The sequence below is a fragment of the Protopterus annectens genome, chromosome 1.part2, assembly GCF_019279795.1.
Source record: "Protopterus annectens isolate FY-2018-M chromosome 1.part2, PAN1.0, whole genome shotgun sequence".
Taxonomy (NCBI): Eukaryota; Metazoa; Chordata; order Ceratodontiformes; family Protopteridae; genus Protopterus; species Protopterus annectens.
In genome coordinates this window covers 528,181,980-528,203,342 of record NC_056727.1, presented here as the reverse complement: position 1 = coordinate 528,203,342, position 21,363 = coordinate 528,181,980, and the positions used below count along the sequence as shown (strand labels likewise).

Here is a 21,363-nt window from a genome sequence, read left to right as displayed (position 1 = left end):
TAAATAAGCAAGCAAACTGTAGTACAGTTACATCATTGTAAGCAGTCATCCTTGCTTGCCAGTTCTTAGCAACAGCATGCTTCCAGTTCCAGTGTGAGGAAAAAACGATTTGCAGAAAAGCTACTGCAAATCTTTTTGCAAAACAAAGCCTTAGCCTTATTTCAAACAGAAGGCACAGCTGTGTTTAAGTATACTTACCCTATGGGCAGAACTTACAGGAGATGCCTTAGTAATAGTAAATTATAATATTTGGGTTTAACCACCTTATGTCCCTTCTTTCGTTACTGATAAAAATTCTGTCCATGTGTATAACCATATGAAAAACAATGCTGGTCACACAGTGGTGTACCATAGAACACTCCTGGGTGAGGCACTAAAATATAATAAACGTATCCAGAAGCTGTCTACAGTACTGTGACCCCTTCTGACTATCACTTGTGAATGCAGTAAGCCACTAACCTTGAGTTAACAAAACACTGTAACTGTATAATTGTTAATAAGTCATCTTCATAAAACAAATTGTGTTAAAGAGAAGACATAAGGGCAGCTTTACTGTTACAAAGTACTCTCTTCAAAGATCTATTGTTATAACAGGTATACGTAAAACTATTCAGTCTTCTATATACCAATGGTTAATGCAGATTTGAACAGATTTCCCAAGTAATATTATCATAACCAAGAGAAATGGACACAAAAAATATCCAGTAGCACAGCCATGCTAAAACCTGCCCTGCACACGGACTCTGCATCTAAATTGTAGTGTTCTATGAACTTATGTACAGCATGACAACGTGACTGCTTTTAAAAATGACTTGCATGAATACATCTGAAGAAATAAAGAAATAAAGACGATCCAAGTACCAAAACACGAAAAGGCCACCCAGACCACTGTAGCTCGAGCAGGAACAGAGCAAGGATACTACCTTCCACAAGATACAATAAATCCAATAAATCCAATAATCCACACCTCGATCAGGGTAAACACAGGTTTATCCACACTTTCAGAACCAATGAATGCAATGAACAAGATACATATATATAGCGGATTTGGCGCCAAAAAACAATTAATATACTTAATTAAAGTTATAATCTTAAAAATCTTATCTTAAAAAATCTTTAAAAATCTCTTACACTCAAAAAACAGATGTAATACTTATTAGAATGTAATTATCTATTATAAATAGTTAAGGTGAAAAAAATACTAAGGTGAAAAAATACTAATAAATATATACTTAATAACAAAAATATATAATGTATTTCTAATAAATATGTACTTGAAATGACATATTTGAACAAAAAATGTAACTAAAATGTGTATATCCTAAACTTACATAATAAAATATTTATTAAAATATTGTGTATGGTGAGCTGTAAAGCACAAAATGCTGTTGTAGACGGCCCCAAAAAAGAGGCAGTTACAATTATGTATTTAACCCCGATCCAAAAGGAGGAAGGGTTTTATACTAATACTCTCATTTAAGCCTGGCCATACACAATATTTTAATAAATATTTTATTATGTAAGTTTAGGATATACACATTTTAGTTACATTTTTTGTTCAAATATGTCATTTCAAGTACATATTTATTAGAAATACATATATATATATATATATATATATATATATATATATATTTTTTTTGTTATTAAGTATATATTTATTAGTATTTTTTCACCTTAGTATTTTTTCACCTTAACTATTTATAATAGATAATTACATTCTAATAAGTATTACATCTGTTTTTTGAGTGTAAGAGATTTTTAAAGATTTTTTAAGATAAGATTTTTAAGATTAAGTATATTAATTGTTTTTTGGCGCCAAATCCGCTATATATATGTATCTTGTTCATTGCATTCATTGGTTCTGAAGAAGTCTGCTTTGTGTGGATGAAAGCGCTTAACCTGTGATTCCTGTGACTGTAATAAACCTGTGTTTACCCTGATCGAGGTGTGGATTATTGGATTTATTGGATTTATTGTATCTTGTGGAAGGTAGTATCCTTGCTCTGTTCCTGCTCGAGCTACAGTGGTCTGGGTGGCCTTTTCATGAATCCATCTGAAATATGATGCAAATGTAATTATTTTGTTCTAGCAGGACGAGCTCATTCTGTGCTCTGTACTTGCTACAGCAAAAAGGCAATACATTGGGCCAACCACTTATGTTTACTGACCAGCAGGCTTCTTTCCCGTTCTTGAAAAAAACAAAAGGATGATTAGTCTTTCTTAATTCATTAGTTCTATTCACAATGACTTGGTCGTCTGTTATGTCAATCAAACAGAAATAATCTCTATCATTCTAACAGTCAGGGTACAGAAATTGGTAGCTAAATGGATTGAATGGGAGCTACTGTTGATACAGTTTTGGCATGAAACACAGATTTGTGTTCAAGTCATATGGAATATCAACCAAGGTAAGTTAAGCATTACATACAACTTCCAATTGTTTCTGCTAGCAGGGCGACTGACATGCTCCCCAGGGTGAATTTCCTATCTCCCATCCAATTATCAAGGTTCCTTCAGAAAAGGGCCAAAGAGGCACTCTACTTGTATGGGCGGTCTATTCCAGAGACTGGGGAGTCTCTGGGTCAGGAACCTATCTCTCCAGCATGTTCTGTTCATTGGGATGAAAAGGTTTAGATCCCTTGAGCGTGCGTCTCTGAGGGATTGGGATTTCTTTAAGTGTAGCATGTCCAACAGCTCTGGGTTTGACATGGCCTTGTATGTTAAGCAGAGATCACATCTGAGTAGATGATATGAGACAGAGTATAGGTGGAGTTTTTTTTAGATGGTCAGCATAGGGCATCTGCTTTAGGCCTGTGATACTTTTAGTGAAGTATTTCTGCGGCCTTTCTAGTTGTTGCAGATATCTTGAGAGGTACATAACAAATGGGGCATTTTATTCTATAATAGGTCTAATGAGGGATGTGTACAGTGGGACAATGACCTCCCTTTTTCTGGATGAAAAGCCCTTAGTGATGAGGTGTGCCACATAGAATTTCCTGACTGTTGTGGCGATGTGGTTATCGAAGGTGAGACCACTGTCCACCTGTGTCCCTATGTCTCTCATCACACTTTCAGTGTTTAGTGTACTGCCATCTAAGTTGTAATTCACGGGTACACGTTTTTTTCCCAAAGGGAATAACTATACATTTCTTGGCATTGAGCTTGAGCCCATGGATCTGGCACCAAGCATCTGTTTCTGTAAGGCCCTTTTGTAGAATATCCACATCATTTGGGAATTCAATAATGGCTCCCAGTTTGCAGTCATCTGCAAACTTTGTTAGCCAGAGTCCCTTAGTGTTGGCCTGTACTTCAGAGTAGTAGATGCCAAACAAGAGCAGTCCCAGGACTGAACCCTGAGGTACTCCACTTGCCACTTGTCTGGAGCTGAATTTGGAGTCAGTTACTTTTACAGTGTGGGTTCTGTCAGTAAGCCAGTTGGCAACCCATCGAGTAACATAGGGATTAATGCCCAGCTTAGCAAGTTCATCTATGAATCCAGAGTGGGGGATGGTGTCAAAGGCCTTGGCGAGGTCCAGATAGGCTGTGTGGACCACCTTACCCTCGTCCACGGCTCTGGAGACTGATTTGAATAAGTCAAGCAGGTTCAGAAGACCAGATCAGCCCTTCACAAATCCAAACTGGGTGGGGGGGGGTCCAGTGTTTGAAGGTTGCCAATGTCTTTGTTTATAAGTTCCATGATAATACGTTCCATGGCCTTGCAGATCCGGCTCGTCAGACTGATGGGGCAGTAGTTCCCAGGATCCAAGGTGGATCCCTCCTTGTGAAGTGGGGTAATTGTAGCTGTGTGCCACTCAGTGGGCACGAAGCCTGAGGTGAGGCTATGATTAAACATGACACTTAGGTGAGGTGCCAGTTCATTTTGTAGTTCATGTAGTACACAACCCGGGATGTCATCTGGTCCCATGGATACTGTATTCTTAGCTTTAGAGAGGGTGCTTTTTTACATGTGTGGCTGTTATTACTGGAATTTGGCAATCTTCCAGTATTGAGATGGGCTGTTCAGGAGGTGAGAGGGGGGTGAAGTTGGCACTGAATTGATCTGCCAGGATATTGGCAATATCCTTGGAATCAGTATATTTAATGCCATTCTGTTGTAGCTCAGAGCAGATCTGAGCATTGCCATTTAGATTCTTGACATAGTTATAGAATGCCTTGTGGTTGTCTTTGGAATATTTGGCAATTTTATTTTCGTAACTAGGATTTTATGAGGGATCTCAGCTTCTTACTGAGGCTGGTAAGGGAGTTTTTTGCATCCTGGGATTTTCCTCTTTTCTGCAACAATTTCTTCCTTTTGTTTGTTTATGGCAGGAGACCACCATATTGGCTTCCTTTTTTTGGAGGAGAGCATCTTGGTTCTATTTGGGATGTCACGATTCATGCATGAGTGGATGTGCTCGAACAGTACCTTAGAGTAGGATTCAACAGTCAAACTTTCAGTTCCCGTCTGCATGGGTGTCATGAAGATTGTCACTTCTGACTTGAGTAGCATAAAGTTGGCTTTGGAGAAGTTTTTTCTGGAGGTTTTCTTACTGGGGGTGGGGGTGGGATGTGGATGTTAAGGGTGATTAGCTTATGGTCAGACCTGACCAACGAGGGGGTGACCATAGGTGTGGAGCATCGATTTCCCATGTTGGTAATGACCAGGTCTAGGATATTGGAGCCCCTGGTGGGAATATGGATTAGTTGATCCAGGGAATTGGAATTTATGAATTCCAAGAACCGTTGGGCAAAGGTGTTGGTACACGAGTAGTTTTCCCAGTTAATGGCAGGGTAGTTGAAATCACCCAGTATTAGGGTATTTGGTTGTATCTTAATATTTTCCAGTATGTTTAGAAAGGTGTAGTGAGAATCTTGGGCATGGTGGGGATCTGTAGCAAGCTACATTTTGGATTGCAGTTTTACCTAGTGTTAGTTGCACCTGGAGAATTTCAGACAAATTGTCACCTTTAGTGTTTCGGTCCTGGTTTGGTGGCCGAAAAGTGTGGTAAGAGTTGTAGTCTGGCATTGCAGGGGTGCTCTTTGGAACCCTGAACCAGGTCTCAGTTACTGCACAGATATCGATGTTCTCCATTTTTAGGAGTGCCTCAAGAGAGTGCATTTTGAGGTTTAGACTTCCAGCATTGAGTAGCATTACCTTCAGAATTTGCATGCTTGTACCAGTTACGGTGGTGGTTTTGTCCTTTGAACTTTGCCTAAAAAAGGAACTATAGGGGTGGCAAGATCCTTAACCAGTAACCTGAATCCCAGGGCGACAGGTGCAGATCATCTCTGGCAAAACATTGTGGTCTGTTGATCATGTCGTCCCAGGCAGATAGATACTGGATCCCCTTTGAATGACACCAGAAACTTAGCCAATTGTTGAAGTCGATCATTTTGTCCTTATTTTGTGGTATCATTTTGGGCGAAGGCAGGATGCTACTCAGGGCTAGGGTCATACCTGCCTGGGCCACATGATCCGAGAGCTCTTCCATGTCTCTTTTCATGTAGTCCAGGGAGGTACGTCTCAAGTCATTTACTCCAACATGGACAAGGACAGAGTCATATTTGTACTTGTTGTGGAGTGACTTGAGTGCATGCGTTATGTGGCGGATCCTGGCACCAGACAGGCAGCTGACTGTAATTTTCTTCGGTCTGGTGAGTGGGACATCAGTGTGCCTGACTATACAGTCACCTATGACTAAAGTGTTAGGTACGTTGTCTTGCCTTAGGAGCTGTTGCTGGGTGGCACACTAGTGTTGTGAGCTATGTGACACTTCGGTTGTGATTGGTGTTTGTTTGTCTTTCAGCTTCGGAGGTCCTTGTTGCTTGGGCAGGTTACAGTTAAGGGCCTCTGCATATGTGGATTTAATGTTGCTGTGTGTGGGTGTTGGTGGTGTGGGTTTAGAAGGGCTATGTTTTGTTTGAGGTGTAGTGCGGGTGTTAACCTTCTCCTCTTGACTGTCTAGCACAATCTTGGGTGGAGAGAGCTTTGCTTTCAGTTTGGCTATGTAAGTGCATCTCTCACAGGTTGTAGTGTTGGGCGATAGGAGGTGAGGGTTGTCTGTGTACATGCAGCAATTGCTGCATTGCCCCAGTATTCCCAGATTCACCAAGTGGACAGGATAAATCATCAGAAGCTGACCCCTGGATATGTCTGGTTTGGTCCTTTTTTTGTAAAGTACAGGAGCTGTTTTCCCTTGCCTAAGCAAGGTACTTTGCAATTATAGGCTGTTTAGTGCCTACGATTAGTTTCTCCTTATTAACAAGGAGAGTGTTTGTATCAGTTTAAGGCTTCCTAGTGCTTTCCAGCAGGTATTAGAGAAAGTGCTAGTCTCAGGGATGCTTAAAGGTAAGATGAAAAAAAAAGGTTTATCCTAAACACTGCAGTGTGCACTATATAAGTTAGATGTGAAAGTAGGTAACTTAAGTTTTACCGGTCATTATTTTTAAAACAGCAAGATAGATGGAAACGGGGTGGTCACTTTTGTATTCTGGTACTATGAAATACAGCAGGATGGCCAATAAATTTAAATAGTTGAGGGGGAGTGATTTCACAAAATGATAACTTTGTGCTTACTCACACAAGCCAGTGAAAGCAGACAGGAAATGAGATATATGGTCAAATTAACATAAAAGGCAGGCAACTAGAAAGACAGTGGTATTCAAGAACACAACAGTAAACTGGTGGGAAAAAAATTTCTGCCTGACTCACAAGAGACAGAGCTTTAAAGTTTTAATATGCAGTTAAAAGCAGAATACAAGTAAAACACAAGGTAAAGAAAACAAATCACAGTATTTAAAATATAAAAAGGCAATAAAGTAATACAAAATACAACAAATAAAAAGCAAACTAACCTTTCATTCACAGCAAAGTGAAGCAGAGTCTGGGTGAGCCTCTTTAGTAAAGCTCTGAAATGTTTTATTTTATCCTTTAAATAGAAAGTTTAGTTCCTAGTCCTAGTCTTAAGTAAAACCTCCTTTTGGAAAGACTTTAATAGATAGCAGTAATGCTAGCTGTGGGAAAGCTGACACAAACACAAAGTGCAAAGACATGAACTCTGATAAAGCCAAATTTGAATAAAAAAGGTAACTTAAATTGTTTGATAACCTTCATATACGGCAATATAAAAGAGCCAGATGTTATGGGGTCTATGTCATACGAACGAAAGTTCAAAAGACTGAAAATCAAAATATCTAAAACTCAAAATATTGAAAATGGGAATTTGCCCCTTCTCCACTGCTATGCATGCTTGGAGTTGGCATATATAATTAGGGGGTATGGGGTGTGGCCCCCCACATAAGAGGTGCAGGGGGCTTGCCAGCTGCATTAAAAATGCTTTATATATTTTTGAGTTTTAGATGATGTGACACCCCTGCACTGGCCCAGTTATCAAGCAGCCTCAATCCTCATCCTTAAGAGCAGAGACCATAGTCAGTCTGAGGCTGGTTTCTCCCTCTTTCTCCTAATCCCCAATAAGACTCCCCCAGGGTTCCAAGTCAAGTCGTCCAACACTCTCTCTGTCCAACCAGTGCTTCATGTCCCTGCCCAAGTAGCTGACACACACACACGCACTTTGAGATTTGATTTATATACAAACACACACACACACACACACACACACACACACACACACACACACACACACACACACACACACACACACACACACACACACACACAACCTGGGAAAGGCTGGCACAGGTTTACTAGCTATGCCCCCTTCTGCCCAGCAGACTATAAGGTAGTTATGACTGCCACCCAAACCCATTATCAGCTACTTTTAAGGCCCTTAACAAAAGGGTGTCCAATCCTACTGTGTAATGTTACTATTAATCCAGGTAGTAGTCTGACCAAGCAAGGCTATTCAGGAGTGGCCTGTACAGTATCACCAAATAAATATGCAATTACTCTAGGAGCTTAAACATGTCTTACAAATATAAGCCACAAAGATAGGTTTACAAATATTTAATTTAATAATAAATAATAAAAGAACAGGACAATACTCAGTAAATCAACACAGTAACTTCAGACTGTACAATCACAGGAAAGATTTAAAACATTGCAGGACAGTCTCAAATAAAAGACAGAAAACACCTAAACCAATCTTTACTATATTCCTATCTATATCTAAAACAGGTCCTAAGCCCTAAAAACTTACTTCCAGCAAGGCAAGTGCAGATGGTGATGAGGAGTAGCTGTTCTTGCTATGTCCAAGACAAAATACAAAATGCCCAGTCTCTCTAAGAAAGCGTTCTTAAATTAATATCAAATATTACTGCTGGGTTAGCTTGGATGACATCACTTTGTGTCACCTGACTTTAGTTCCCAATCTAAATCCCTTTTGTAGCATTTGACATCTTTTTGTGAAAAATACATCTCTCTCAGATCTTTGCAGCTGCTAGGAAATCATAAAGCAATAAAAACACTTCCCCCATCTCAAGCCTAGCAATTACTTCCCTTTTAAGATGATACAAAAAACTTCTCACTCTAGACATTGTGTCTGCTACACTGAAACGGAGAGAGAACTTTTATAGCACAATCGTAGAACAATTTAATTTCAACTTATTTTCTTGGAGTTTTGCAAGTTAACTTTGTATGTTCTAGTTTCTACTGTTAAAAATATATACAGTCACAGAATTACAAAAGCTAAGGATAAGGCATATGGAGAGTTGTATGAGAGATTGGACACTAAAGAGGGAGAAAAGGACCTGTACCAATTAGCTAGACAGAGGGACAGAGCTGGGAAAGATGTGCAGCAAGTAAGGGTGATAAAGGATAGTGAGGGAAAGGTACTCACAAGACAGGAGAGTGTGTTGAGTAGATGGAAAGAGTATTTTGAGAGGCTGATGAATGAAGAGAATGAGAGAGAGAGAAGGTTGGATGATGTGGGGATAGTGAATCAGGAAGTGAAACAGATTAGCAAGGAGGAAGTAAGGGCAGCTATGAAGAGGATGAAGAATGGAAAGGCTGTTGGCCCAGATGACATACCAATGGAAGCATGGAGGTGCTTAGGAGAAATGGCAGTGGAATTTCTAACTAGATTGTTTAATGAAATTTTGGAAAGTCAGATGCCTGAGGAGTGGAGAAAAAGTGTTTTGGTACCTATCTTTAAGAATAAGGGTGATGTGCAGAGCTGCAGTAACTACAGAGGGATAAAACTGATTAGTCACAGTTTAAAGTTATGGGAAAGAGTAGTGGAAGCAAGGATAAGAAGGGAGGTGATGATTAGTGATCAGCAGTATGGTTTCATGCCAGGAAAGAGCACTACAGATGCAATGTTTGCTCTGAGAGTGTTGTTGGAGAAATACAGAGAAGGTCAGAAGGAGTTGCATTGTGTCTTTGTAGACTTGGAGAAAGCAAATGACAGGGTGCCTAGAGAAGAGTTGTGGTACTGTATGAGGAAGTCGGGAGTGGCAGAGAAGTATGTAAGAGTGGTACAGGATATGTACGAGGGTAGTGTGACAGTGGTGAGGACTGCAGTGGGAGTGACAGATCCAGTTAAGGTGGAGGTGGGATTACATCAAGGATCAGCTCAGAGTCCTTTTTTATTTGCAGTGGTGATGGACAGGTTGACAGATGAGATCAGACAGGAGGCCCCGTGGACTATGACGTTTGCAGATGACATTGTGATCTGTAGTGAGAGTAGGAATCAGGTTGAGGAGACTCTGGAGAGGTGGAGATATGCTCTAGAGAGCAGAGGAATGAAGGTCAGCAGGGCTAAGACATAATATATGTGTGTAAATGAGAGGGAGGGTAGAGGAATGGTGAGGATGCAGGGAGTAGAGTTGGTAAAGGTGGACAAGTTTAAGTACTTGGGATCAACAGTTCAGAGTAATGGTGAATGTGGAAGAGAGGTGAAGAAGAGAGTACAGGCAGGGTGGAATGGGTGGAGAAGAGTGTCAGGAGTGATTTGTGACAGACGGGTACCAGTAAGAGTGAAAGGGAAGGTCTACAAGAGGGTAGTGAGACCAGCTATGTTATATGGGTTGGAGACAGTGGCATTGACAAAAAGGCAGGAGTCAGAGCTGGATGTGGCAGAGTTAAAGATGTTAAGATTTGCACTTGGTGTGACTAGGATGGATAGGATTAGGAATCCGTATATTAGAGGGTCAGCTCATGTTGGACAGTTTGGAGACAAAGCAAGAGAGACGAGATTGCATTGGTTTGGACATGTGCTGAGGAGGGATGATGGGTATATTGGGAAAAAGATGCTAAGGATGGAGCTGCCAGGTAAGAGGAATAGAGGAAGACCTAAGATAAGGTTTATGGACGTGGTGAGAGAGGACATGCAGGAGGTTGGTGTGACAGAGCAAGATGCAGAGGATAGGAAGAAATGGAAAGAGATGATCCGCTGTGGCGACCCCTAACGGGAAAAGCCGAAAGAGAATGGATGATGACACAATTACAATAGTTTCTATACATTTGTGTTCTAAAACAGCAGGGCATGCTGTGGTGACATTTTTGAAGCTCAGTACTGTACAAACCCTGTTCAACACATACTTCTGTATAAAATCATATCAATATTCACAAATGACCTAGAATTATTTACAAAATTCCAGATAGCTGGGATGGCAGTGTGACGGATGATATTTTGGTTTTCAGTCTTTTGAATGTTCTATCTTTGACATAGACCCAAAAGATTCAGATGTTATAACACCACCCAACAAATGGCTTTTAATTTTGTATATACAGTTTTGTCAAGCATTGGATCTTTCAGTTTCATTTAAGAAAATTAAAACTTGTAAAGAAAAAAAGAGAAATTAAAATCAACAATTTTGTCTTCCAGGCTGACTACAGTCCAAATTTTGTGAACAGGATGCAGTAAAGGGCAATACAGACTGTGTAGAGGTAATGGCTATGATGGAAGAGAAATCAGGCTCATTAGCAGCGAGTACCATGATTATCTTGGTCGAGAGGAAGAAATCAAAATTTATATAGCTTTCTCCTGTTTTGATTAAACAATTGCCCTATGATTTAGGAATACATTAGTTCTGAGTACACCAAAAGCAGAAAACATAGGTCTTCCAATGTGTGTCATGAGATAAGTGGGCTCAAAAGATTTTCAGTGCATTATTGTGCCAAGTGACAGGTTCAGAGAACTTCACATCTATGTGATGTGTTGAAGTATCTGTGAATTCACTTTCCATTCAAATACTGAGATTATTTTCCCCTTCAAAGTATCTGCTAACATCATTAATAAATCTGCTCTATGAGCAGGCAGAGTGGAGCAATCAGCACTTGACTCCCAGGTTCATTTCTTCTTATAACCATGATGGCTTATGCTGGGCATCCTTGTTTTCCTCCACAATTTAAAGATACGCCATAAGTGAATTGTTGAGCCTGTAATAGTAATAGTAGATTTGTGTGTGTGTGTGTGTGTGTGTGTGTGTGTGTGGTGGGGGGGAGTGGGATACATACCCTGAACTAGTTAAAGATGACAATCAAAGATAGTTCAAGGTTATGTTGCACAACCTATTCTGAAATCCAGATTGGCTCTTTGCATACTTGTAAAGTTCTGTTTCCTCCTAGTTTGCATAATCATCACATTACTGCAAACCTATCTGTACTGCTTGAAAAGTGTCTTGATTGCAAACTGTCCCGAAAGGCTGTTGGGGCAAACTGTAAGCGACTCATTAACTTCAGGATGATGTGAAGTAATGTCTCCTGTAAAACTTTATTTCATGCCCTGACAAACTGCAGACTCTATAAGCATAATCTGAAAAAATCTGTTTTTTTGGCCCTGACCTTGGACAGTCAAAGTTAAGTGATTCCTATGGCTAAGATATTTAAATATGACCATTACAGGAACTTGTTATTCATAAATCTAAGGAAGCACAGCCTTCAGAGTCACAAAACTGAATTATACAAATTTTATGAACTTATTGAGATCCAATAAGTGTATATTTGGATAACAGAAACAATGTGGCACAAAAGTATTAACCTCTTTGATTGGAAATTATCTTAGGAACTCCTTTTTTATTAGTAGATAACCTCAAACTGTAAAGCTTGAAGCACTTGAAGGGATCTCTAGATTTCTGAACTAATTCTATTGCACAATTTGTTGAAATACTTGAAATATCCATCTGCCCATGGTTATTCTTTAAGGGTTATTTACTTTTTACTATGCAAAAAGTTTTCTCTGAAACTTGCCTCCCCCTAAAGCATTAGGAAGGGGGAACAAGGAAGACTGTCCCCAGGATTCAGCAAGCTCTGCACGCCATGCAGGAATGGTGCAGGAGCTGCTGGAGGCAATATGTTCACCGTGAGATCCAGGAATAAGTTCCCGGGATGTGCACGAGTGCTCCTGCACTATTCCTGCATGGACACAGCTCCTGTATGCCAACTGGGGATATCATGGGGATCTCACAGGCATCAGCATCCAGGGTACTCCACCAGTTCCTGGATGCCATGTCAGCACATGCCTGTGAGCATGTATATATCCACAACAGCCGTGAGGCGTTGACCAGCAATATGCGTCTCTTCCACCAAATAGCAGAATACCCCGAGGTAGTGGGTGCTATAGACTGCACGCACATACGCATCAAAGCACCACCCGGTGAGCGGGGTAGGGTCTACATCAACCACAAGGGCTTCCCCTCCATTAACTGCCAGATCATGTGCGATGCCCAGGGCATTATAACAAATGTGTGTGCTGGCTGCCCTGGAAGATATCACGACTCCCACATCTGGCATATGATGCAGCTGTACCAGAGATTTGCCAATGGGGACATCCCTTACGGCCACCTAGTCGAGGATTCTGGTTACGAACTGGAGCCGTGGCTGACACCACCCATTAGAAATGCACACAAACCCAAACAAGAACTCCATAATGAGGCGCACGCACAGACCAGATTCATAATAGAGCGTGTGTTTGTGATGCTCAAGTTACAGTTCCGGTGCCTGGACCCATCCGGTGAAGCCTTGCAGTACTCACCAGCTACATGTATCCAAATTGTCATCATATGTGCCATGCTACACAATATGATCCTGCAGAAACAGCTGCAGCAGGAACAGCCTGGGGCAGGGCCACACAGCCCCCCACCACCACTGCCAAGGCCTGCACAGGCACAGAGTGACTCGGAGGAGGAACAACCTGAGCCTGCTTCAGTAGGCAGAAGGTGGCATGCCCAGTAAGCCCAGGCCCTGGCAAAGAGGCAACACATAGCACATACACTGACATGGTAGGAATCCAGGGAATGACACCTCTCTCTGACTCGCACATACAGTAAAAGGGATGCCAAACATGACACTATCTGTGCTTAACCATATATAGGGAGTGTACTATGTGCATCCGACATAGTCAGCCTTCCAGCACCATCCTCAATACTGGCACAGCCACAAGGTAAGTCACTCTCCCTATCAACTGCTGAATGGAGTAGCATGTTTTTTTACTTGTATCTATGGTATGGATGTGAGCATGCAAGGGAATCAGGTGGCTGAATGGGATGCCAGCAGATAGTAGACACCTATAGTGGCAACATGACATCTATAACAAATACTGGTGTCATCACAGTAGCCAGAACTAGACAAGGAGACAAAACTCACTGCAGGAAAGGTGGTGGGCCATGTGTGTCTATTGGACACATACATGCCAGACAGGGAGGCTCACATACACAACAACAGTCTCAGCCAGCAGGACAGGTGTAGACAAACACAAACAAAGACTGTGCTAAGGCCTCTGATTGATAGCTATGGAGAACATCCTCCCTCCAGACCTACACAGACAGACTACAACAGGTCAGGCAGTGGGATGTTAGTTCTGAAGGTAAGAAGTCTGAAAGTGAAATGTAGGTCAATCAAACCTAAGACCTGTAGTACACTGATATGCCTCTAGTCAGCATGATAGGTCAGAATACAGAATGAAATGGAGTACCTTAAATGCCAGTATAGTCATAGCAAATGTGTACAAGTGTCAGGTGTGCTGCCACCCCCCCCCCCCCGCTAATCCTATGTAGAAATGTAGTAACATGTATATGTAGGTATAACAACAGTGGAGCACAGATTACCGGAGCTGGCCAAAGTAGCAGGATAGATTGTAGCATGTGTACAATATGCAGTGCTGCATGTGTTAGGTTGGTGTGTGCTGCATATTGTGTGAGAGTTGTCAGTATGTAGGCATGGTGAGGTTTGTCCTGCTGGCCATTGGCCAGTACTGCCGATGACAGGGCCAAGTTCTCACAACTGCAATGACAAAAACAATGCATCCCAGCAAAACACATTCCAGCAGTAAGCCACAGTAAATGTTTGGAAGTAATATCTGTCACCATCTGAAAGATGGACATGGCATGAATGTGGGCCCAGACATACAAACAGTACACAGGAGGATGTACCCCAGACAGTCCGTGTATAATATGCTACTGTCAAATGGACACACCTTTGGAATTGTACATACAAGTTAGCAGCACATTAGTTGGGTTTGTAGTAGGGAATACCAATGTCGTCTGGCCAAACACTGGCAGACCACAAAGGTCACATGTATGAAGTACTGAGAAACAGCTGATGTCCCTGCACAAGCCAGCATAAGTGGAATGCCCCATGCATATCTGTGAGTCAGATGCAAGTAGTGTCCATAACACACATGCACCCAGCTCACCCCACCATCACCCACATGTACCTCTTTGGTCTTATCCCTGCTGTTGGGAAGGAGTACAATATGACCCCCACCTCTGTATGGCAATAAACAAAGAATGCAGCATGCAGAACACGTGTCTCATGCAGGTGTGTCCCTAGCTGTAAGCAGCACCCTGCCAGCATCTACACCACTGGATCAATAATGACAGAAAGTATTGGCATTAACACCTTGCACATCTACCCTGTCACCGCAGGGGAATATAGTGTCTTGCAGTCTGGGACTGTAGGAGTGACACAGTGCAACGGCCTGCTACAGCTGGCCTGCATCACTACCAAATGGCCTACAGTCCTCTGCCAAAGGCCTGTCTCTCACCCGTAATGCCAATGTATGTTATGTCATGGACTCCCAAATAACATAACACAGTCCACAGAACCCAAATGCAAGGCCTTGTGGACAAATCCCAGTAACATGTCCACCATGTCCTACTACATGGACTGTGGACCAACACCTAATTACTGCTGGTATGAGGTGATGACTATAGGGAACTTATCAGATAATGTTTGCATAATGTTTGGAAAAAGATAGAATAATAGAGGGAGGAGAAGGAGCATGGGCGGCATTGAGTGTGTGAAGTGTGAAACTCAGCCGTGTGCACATGCTATCCCTGCCTGCAAACACAGGAATGGGTGGCTACAAACCTGCATGTAAACCACAATGTGAAGGGGTAATGTCCAGAATTATGACCCCTGCCTCTGGGTAACCTGTGTGAATGTGTACAGCTGTGAGGTATGGCCACAGCAGGATATGGCCATACTGTCACGTCGATGGATGTACAAGCATGGGATCCTCAGCCACCACTGTACCAAGGTGCTGAGCCATTTACACAGACCCAGCAGAAAGTGTCTGCAGCTTCCCCTCCAAAATGTCATAATTGTGCAAGAATATGTAGGCTGCAGACCACAATACTGGACACATCTGCATTCACCCTGTGTTCCCCAGGACATTACTGCAAGCAAATATGTATACCTGACAGTACTTGATGACATAAAACATCACAGCGTAAAACAGCACATATGTCTGAATATCTCTGCTAACACCAAGACCATGTAGCAGAAGCAGCACAGACACAATTACCTACAGTAACCAACTATCCTTTGCCCATTTTGACCCCATATTGTCAACCGATCTACAGATATCCCGCAGAAACAGGTTGCTAGCTGTAGGTGTAGAACACAAAAGCCTGCATTGGAGTACAACCTACCTGGAATGGATTCACACATTCAATACAGAAGGTCATACTGGGCATGCTCCCACACTTACGGAAACAAAGCCCATGTCTGACAACAAAATACTGAAAGGTCATACTGGGCATGCTTACACACTCTTACAAAAATTAACCCATGTCTGGCAACAACAGTGGACTATACATATCTGACAATCACAGATGTTTGTGCACACACTCCTCAGTACACACCAGCCATGCTTTGTACACACATTGGATAGGAATACACATATATAGCCAAGGAGAACATATAATAATAGGCCAAAATTACACATACATAAATGTGTGGAAGAGAGTGACAGACAGTGACAAAGAGCCTCCCATCAGGAGGCCTGTCCCACCCAGCACACATCCAACTGGTTAAAACCACATGATGTGCAAATGTCAATCACTGTAGACATTTGCTTCTGGTATCCCTCAGCACTATAGTGTCTGTGGTGCTTGTGCTAACTGTGTAACATGACTGTACAAGTCAGTAGTCATCTAGCAGTTGTATACACGTACTTGTGGAATAGAAACCTGTGTGTGCCCGAGTGTTGTTTGTCTACTTCCAGATGAATGGGATATGACCCATGCACACACACAACACTCCCCATTGGGCTACTATGGCAAGTCTGCTGATGTCTTCACCTTGAAATACACCTTTGGGGAAGGTGTAGCCCTATAAGCTCTGTGGCACATGCTATAACTGAGTAATGTTTTAGTGTGATATACTAGTTAGGTAGGAGTTTTAATCCCACACATGGCAAGTGTGTGTGTGTGTGTGTGTGTGTGTGTGTGTGTGTGTGTGTGTGTGTGTGTGTGTGTGTGTGTGTGTGCGTTTGTCTGTGTAGGGATCAATGCTTTTGAAGCCATTCACAGTCACTACAACTTCCATTGCCCTACTTTGACAAGCCTGATGATGTCATTCACTTTGAAATACACCTTTGGGGAAGAACTAGCCCAGTAAGCTCCGTGGCGAGTGCTATAATTGCGCAATGCTGTAATGTGATGTACTAGTTAGGTAGGAGTTCTAGTCCCACACATGGCAACTGTGAGACTTGGTGTGTGTATGTGTGTGTGTGTTTGTCATACGTATCCTGTGTGGAGGTAGCTGTGAATGTGTAACAGGACTCATTGTGGAGCGGGTTTTGCAAATTTCTTATATGGTGGGCCTATTATATGTCAAAATGCCCACCTTACAAGGATAACAGATGTCAAACAGCAGAGAGGTTGGGGGAGAAAACCATACCCCTACATGTGACATCATGGCTTGGGGAACAATATAGGCAACCCTTGTATTACCCAGAGAACACTCTCCAACCATGTCTCATACACAAGCACACTCGGCTAGGCAACAACCACTATGCTGGCAGTTCCCTGCATATTGTCCACAGATAGTAACCATAATGTAATTGCTGTGGACATGGCACCCTGTCCAATCCCTACAATAGGCAAATCATTGCATACAGTGCTCCTTCACTATGTTCCCCACTGGACACCTGCAACAACTGTACAGCCAGCAAATGTAACCCACAAAGGACATACCATGCCTTATATACATGCCCTGTATGGACAGATGCCACTGACAACCAGGAAATACCTGTATCATGCTGTCAATGTAGGTGCATGGTGAACCTGGTGTCCATTGCCAGTTCTCACCACATGAGGTCGGGAATGGCACATCTGATGATAACAATCTCTCTACACAACATGCCCCAGACACCCCATGTACACTTCCACATGTCACAGAACATGCAAGTGGGACCTGTGCACATCCCAGATACCGTCCATGCTATGGAATATAGAACACATACATGGCAAGCATTGCACAGCACTGGCCACCCACAACAGTAACCCAGATGAGTGGATGGTGAATACAATACCCACCTGTGTGGGCCAATCCAGACACTACACCCCTGAGCCACACTGCAGACCATTGTCATGTGGCCTGATGCCAAGGTATACACTTTACTTAGCCTTGTACAGCCTTCTGGCACAGTCAACCACTACACACCTGTGAAGCAATGCACCCATGCATGTCAGTACTGGCAAACATGTGTGTGTGTGTGTGTGTGTGTGTGTGTGTGTGTGTGTGTGTGTGTGTGTGTGGGTGTGTGTGTGCGTGCGTGGAGTATAATGATTTGGATGCCATTCACACTCACTACACCTCCCACTGGCCTACTGAAGCATGCCTTCTGATGTCAGACACCTTGACATATCCTTTGTCCATATATCATACTAATAACCCCTGTGGTGCATGTGATACCTGCATATTACTGCATTGTGGCAAACTAGCTAGTTAGGAAGTCTAATCTTGACCCTGCCAACTGTGATAATGTGTGTGAGTCCCTGAGAGAGTGTGGCTGTGCCGACCTTGACACCTGTTCTTGTGGACAGGCATGTGTACTACACCTACCTTATCCCTCCTTTATCAATGTTGCCGATGTCACTCACCATCGAATATACCTTTGGACAGCTCCCCAACATGTAAGCTCTGTGGCGCATGCAATAACAGCATAGACATGTGATAGCAATACATAGGCAGGGGTTTAAAACCCCGTACTGGTAAGTGTGTGGCACAAACATGCTTAGGTTTTATTCTTCAACCCCCTCCCTTTCTTACTTTGTCTCGGTCTGTCTCTCTCACTACCTCTCTGGTGGATGTGGAGAAGTACATCTGCTTTGCTTAGGCAGCAGCTTTTGTTTTGTAAGGGATGCTCATGATCAGCTAATGGCCTCTGCATGAATTGCAGTCCCCCACTAGCTGACTGCATTTGGAACAGCTGTGGTAGCATTCCCATAGCCAATTGCATGAAATCACACTCCTATAACTAGGAGCATAATGTGGGTATTGGCCCTTTTCATTCACTGCGAGCAGGACTTCATGTGTCGGTGTTTAGCAAACAGCATCACAGATGGTAGTGGGATATACCGCTAACAACATACACTGTGGAGATAAGCCAACAAACAGGAGGGGGATGTTCCAGGCATGACTACAGAATGTAAGTGTTACTCTTCTGCATTTGGAGTAATGTTGGTTTAACAGGGTTTGTGTGGATATGGCTGGTCTACATGATTTAATATCTGTCATGACAGTGTCATGTTTTTGTGAAAACTCCCACCTGTAGGGTTATCTGCAGACTGGACAGTGTTTAGAGGCTTATGTGTCTTGTGTTGCTCACAGATTACCTATCTTAGAACTGCAGAAGCATAGTCTGAGGATTGCAGTCAGTACATGGTGACAGCCATGAGAGTTACTGATTTCATATCCCTCATAAGACATACGTCACAACAAACCCTGTTACAACAGTAAATGTATGAGGTTATCACAGCAACATGCCAGTATTGACCCTTTGTTTGTGCCTCCAGCCACAAGTCTGTCAACCTTTGTACGTATGTCATGCAGTAAGAGGTGCATATGTTCTGCACACCATTATTTATTGACATCATACCTGATAAGTCAGTCAGCTATCAGACTGCTTGACATGTTATGTATAGTAGGGGTTATATTTCAGGACATAACCTGGGCATTCTGTGGTCATGTGTACAGTAGTGAAGTCTGTGTACTTATGGTGATTGTTGACAGTATGTGTATTGCAAATACTTACCTTGGCCTGTGTACAGACTGTGGTAGATGTCACTGTTCTTGGTCCTGTTCTGTCTGATGTTATATGCTGCTCCAGTGTATGGTACCCTATTGGCTTTACCTGTTTGTAGGGCCAAACACACACATGTCCTATACCACAGACAGGCATTGGACCACACTGTGTTGTGGCCCAGTATATGTAGGGTTAGTGTGTGAGTGGCACATATGAGGATAGTGTTGATCAGACAGTCCATATACTGTAATATTAAGCTTGCTTACCATATGTGGCTGTGTTCACATTGGTTGTGGGTATGCACTTTCACACAAGTGTCTGTTACTCTGTGCTGTGACATGCTTGTAGAGCCTGCTATATTTGCAGGTACATGTGTATTCTCCCATAAGAAATGCAGGCCAGTGTTGTAGCAGTCTGCCTGTAGTTTGCACAGTGCTTTGTTACATGCCTAGTAGCTTAGTGTAATTACCCAGTGTGATGTTATGTCCAGATATTTGCCAGATGTACTGCTGCCGGGCAACCATAGCTGTCATGTATTTTTGACAAAGCAGTGGGATGCTATACAGATGTATGTCACTAACTAATGGGTAGTATGTGGCCATGTCACCTCTGCACCACTGGTTATTATGTGTCAGGGCAGACAGGAGTGTGTGAATGCATAAACTATGTGAGCACACGTAGTCCAGTATTTACGTGATATACCCATTTATGTGGCTGTTAACATCCACATTGTCAGGCTTGGTCCACATGTCTTGCATTAAGGGGATCTGTATATACCTCTGGACTGACCAGAGTTTGCCAGACTGTCCACATTTATTGGTCATATCTCTGCTGTAGTCCACAGGATCATTACTGTGATATCAGTGGTACTGTACTATGATTCCACAGTGGGAAAGTAGCTGACTCCAAGTCAGACTGCCGACTAGTCAATAGTGAAGTCCCAGAGGGTTCGGGGTCCTGGGTTCTCCCCTGTTTGGTATCTACTTCTCTGAAGTCCAGGCCAACACGAAGGGATTCTGTCTGACAAAGTTCACAGATGATTGCAAGTTGGGAGCTATTATTAACTGCCCAAGCGATGATGATATCATACAGAAAGGCCTCAATGAGACCAACGACTGGTGTCAGAACCATGGCCTTAAGCTCAATGCCAAAAAATGTGTCTTCATCCCCTTTGGGAAAAACCTGGTTCCCTTGAATTACCACATTGATGTTGGTCCACTGAACACGGAAGGCGTTATAAGAGATCTGGGAACACAGGTTTACAGCAACCTCTCTTTTGACCACAACGTTGCCACTGTGGTCAGAAAGTCCTTCTATGTGGCACATCTCATTACTAAGGGTTTTGCATCCAGGAAGAAAGAGGTCATTGTCTCCCTCTACTCTTCCCTCATTAGGCCAATCATCGAGTACAACACCCCATATATATATATGTTGTTGGTCTTTCGGCTTTTCCTGGTTAGGGGTCACCACAGCAGAACTCGGGTCAGCTAATGATTGGCAGTTGGTTTTTATGGTGCCAAGTTGCCAGCCCGATGCCCAACCTTCAACGAAGGCACGCCCATTCAATGCATGTCTTTCAAACACCCACTCGACCGCGGGGAGGACATGCAGACTTCACACAGAAGGCACTCCCAACTCAAGTTGAGAATCGAACGGGAGAACCTCTTGCTGTGAGGCAACAATGCTACCGCTGCACCACCGCAGAGGTGCATGTATATATATATATATATATATATATATGTATTACACACACAGATATATACACATCTATATATGTCTACACATATACAGATATATAGATATATATGACATATAGTTATATCTACATATATTTCAATATATACACATTATATATATATATATATATATATATATATATATATATATATATATATATATATATATATATATATACACATATATA

The 21,363-nt window shown here is 42.4% G+C and overlaps 1 protein-coding gene across 4 annotated transcripts in view; it reads right to left on the bottom strand.

The window, feature by feature from the left end:
* DHX57 (DExH-box helicase 57) overlaps positions 1 to 21,363 on the bottom strand; it is a 2,066,546-nt gene that overhangs the window by 1,824,393 nt on the left and 220,790 nt on the right. The gene's annotated exons all lie outside the window — the stretch shown is intronic.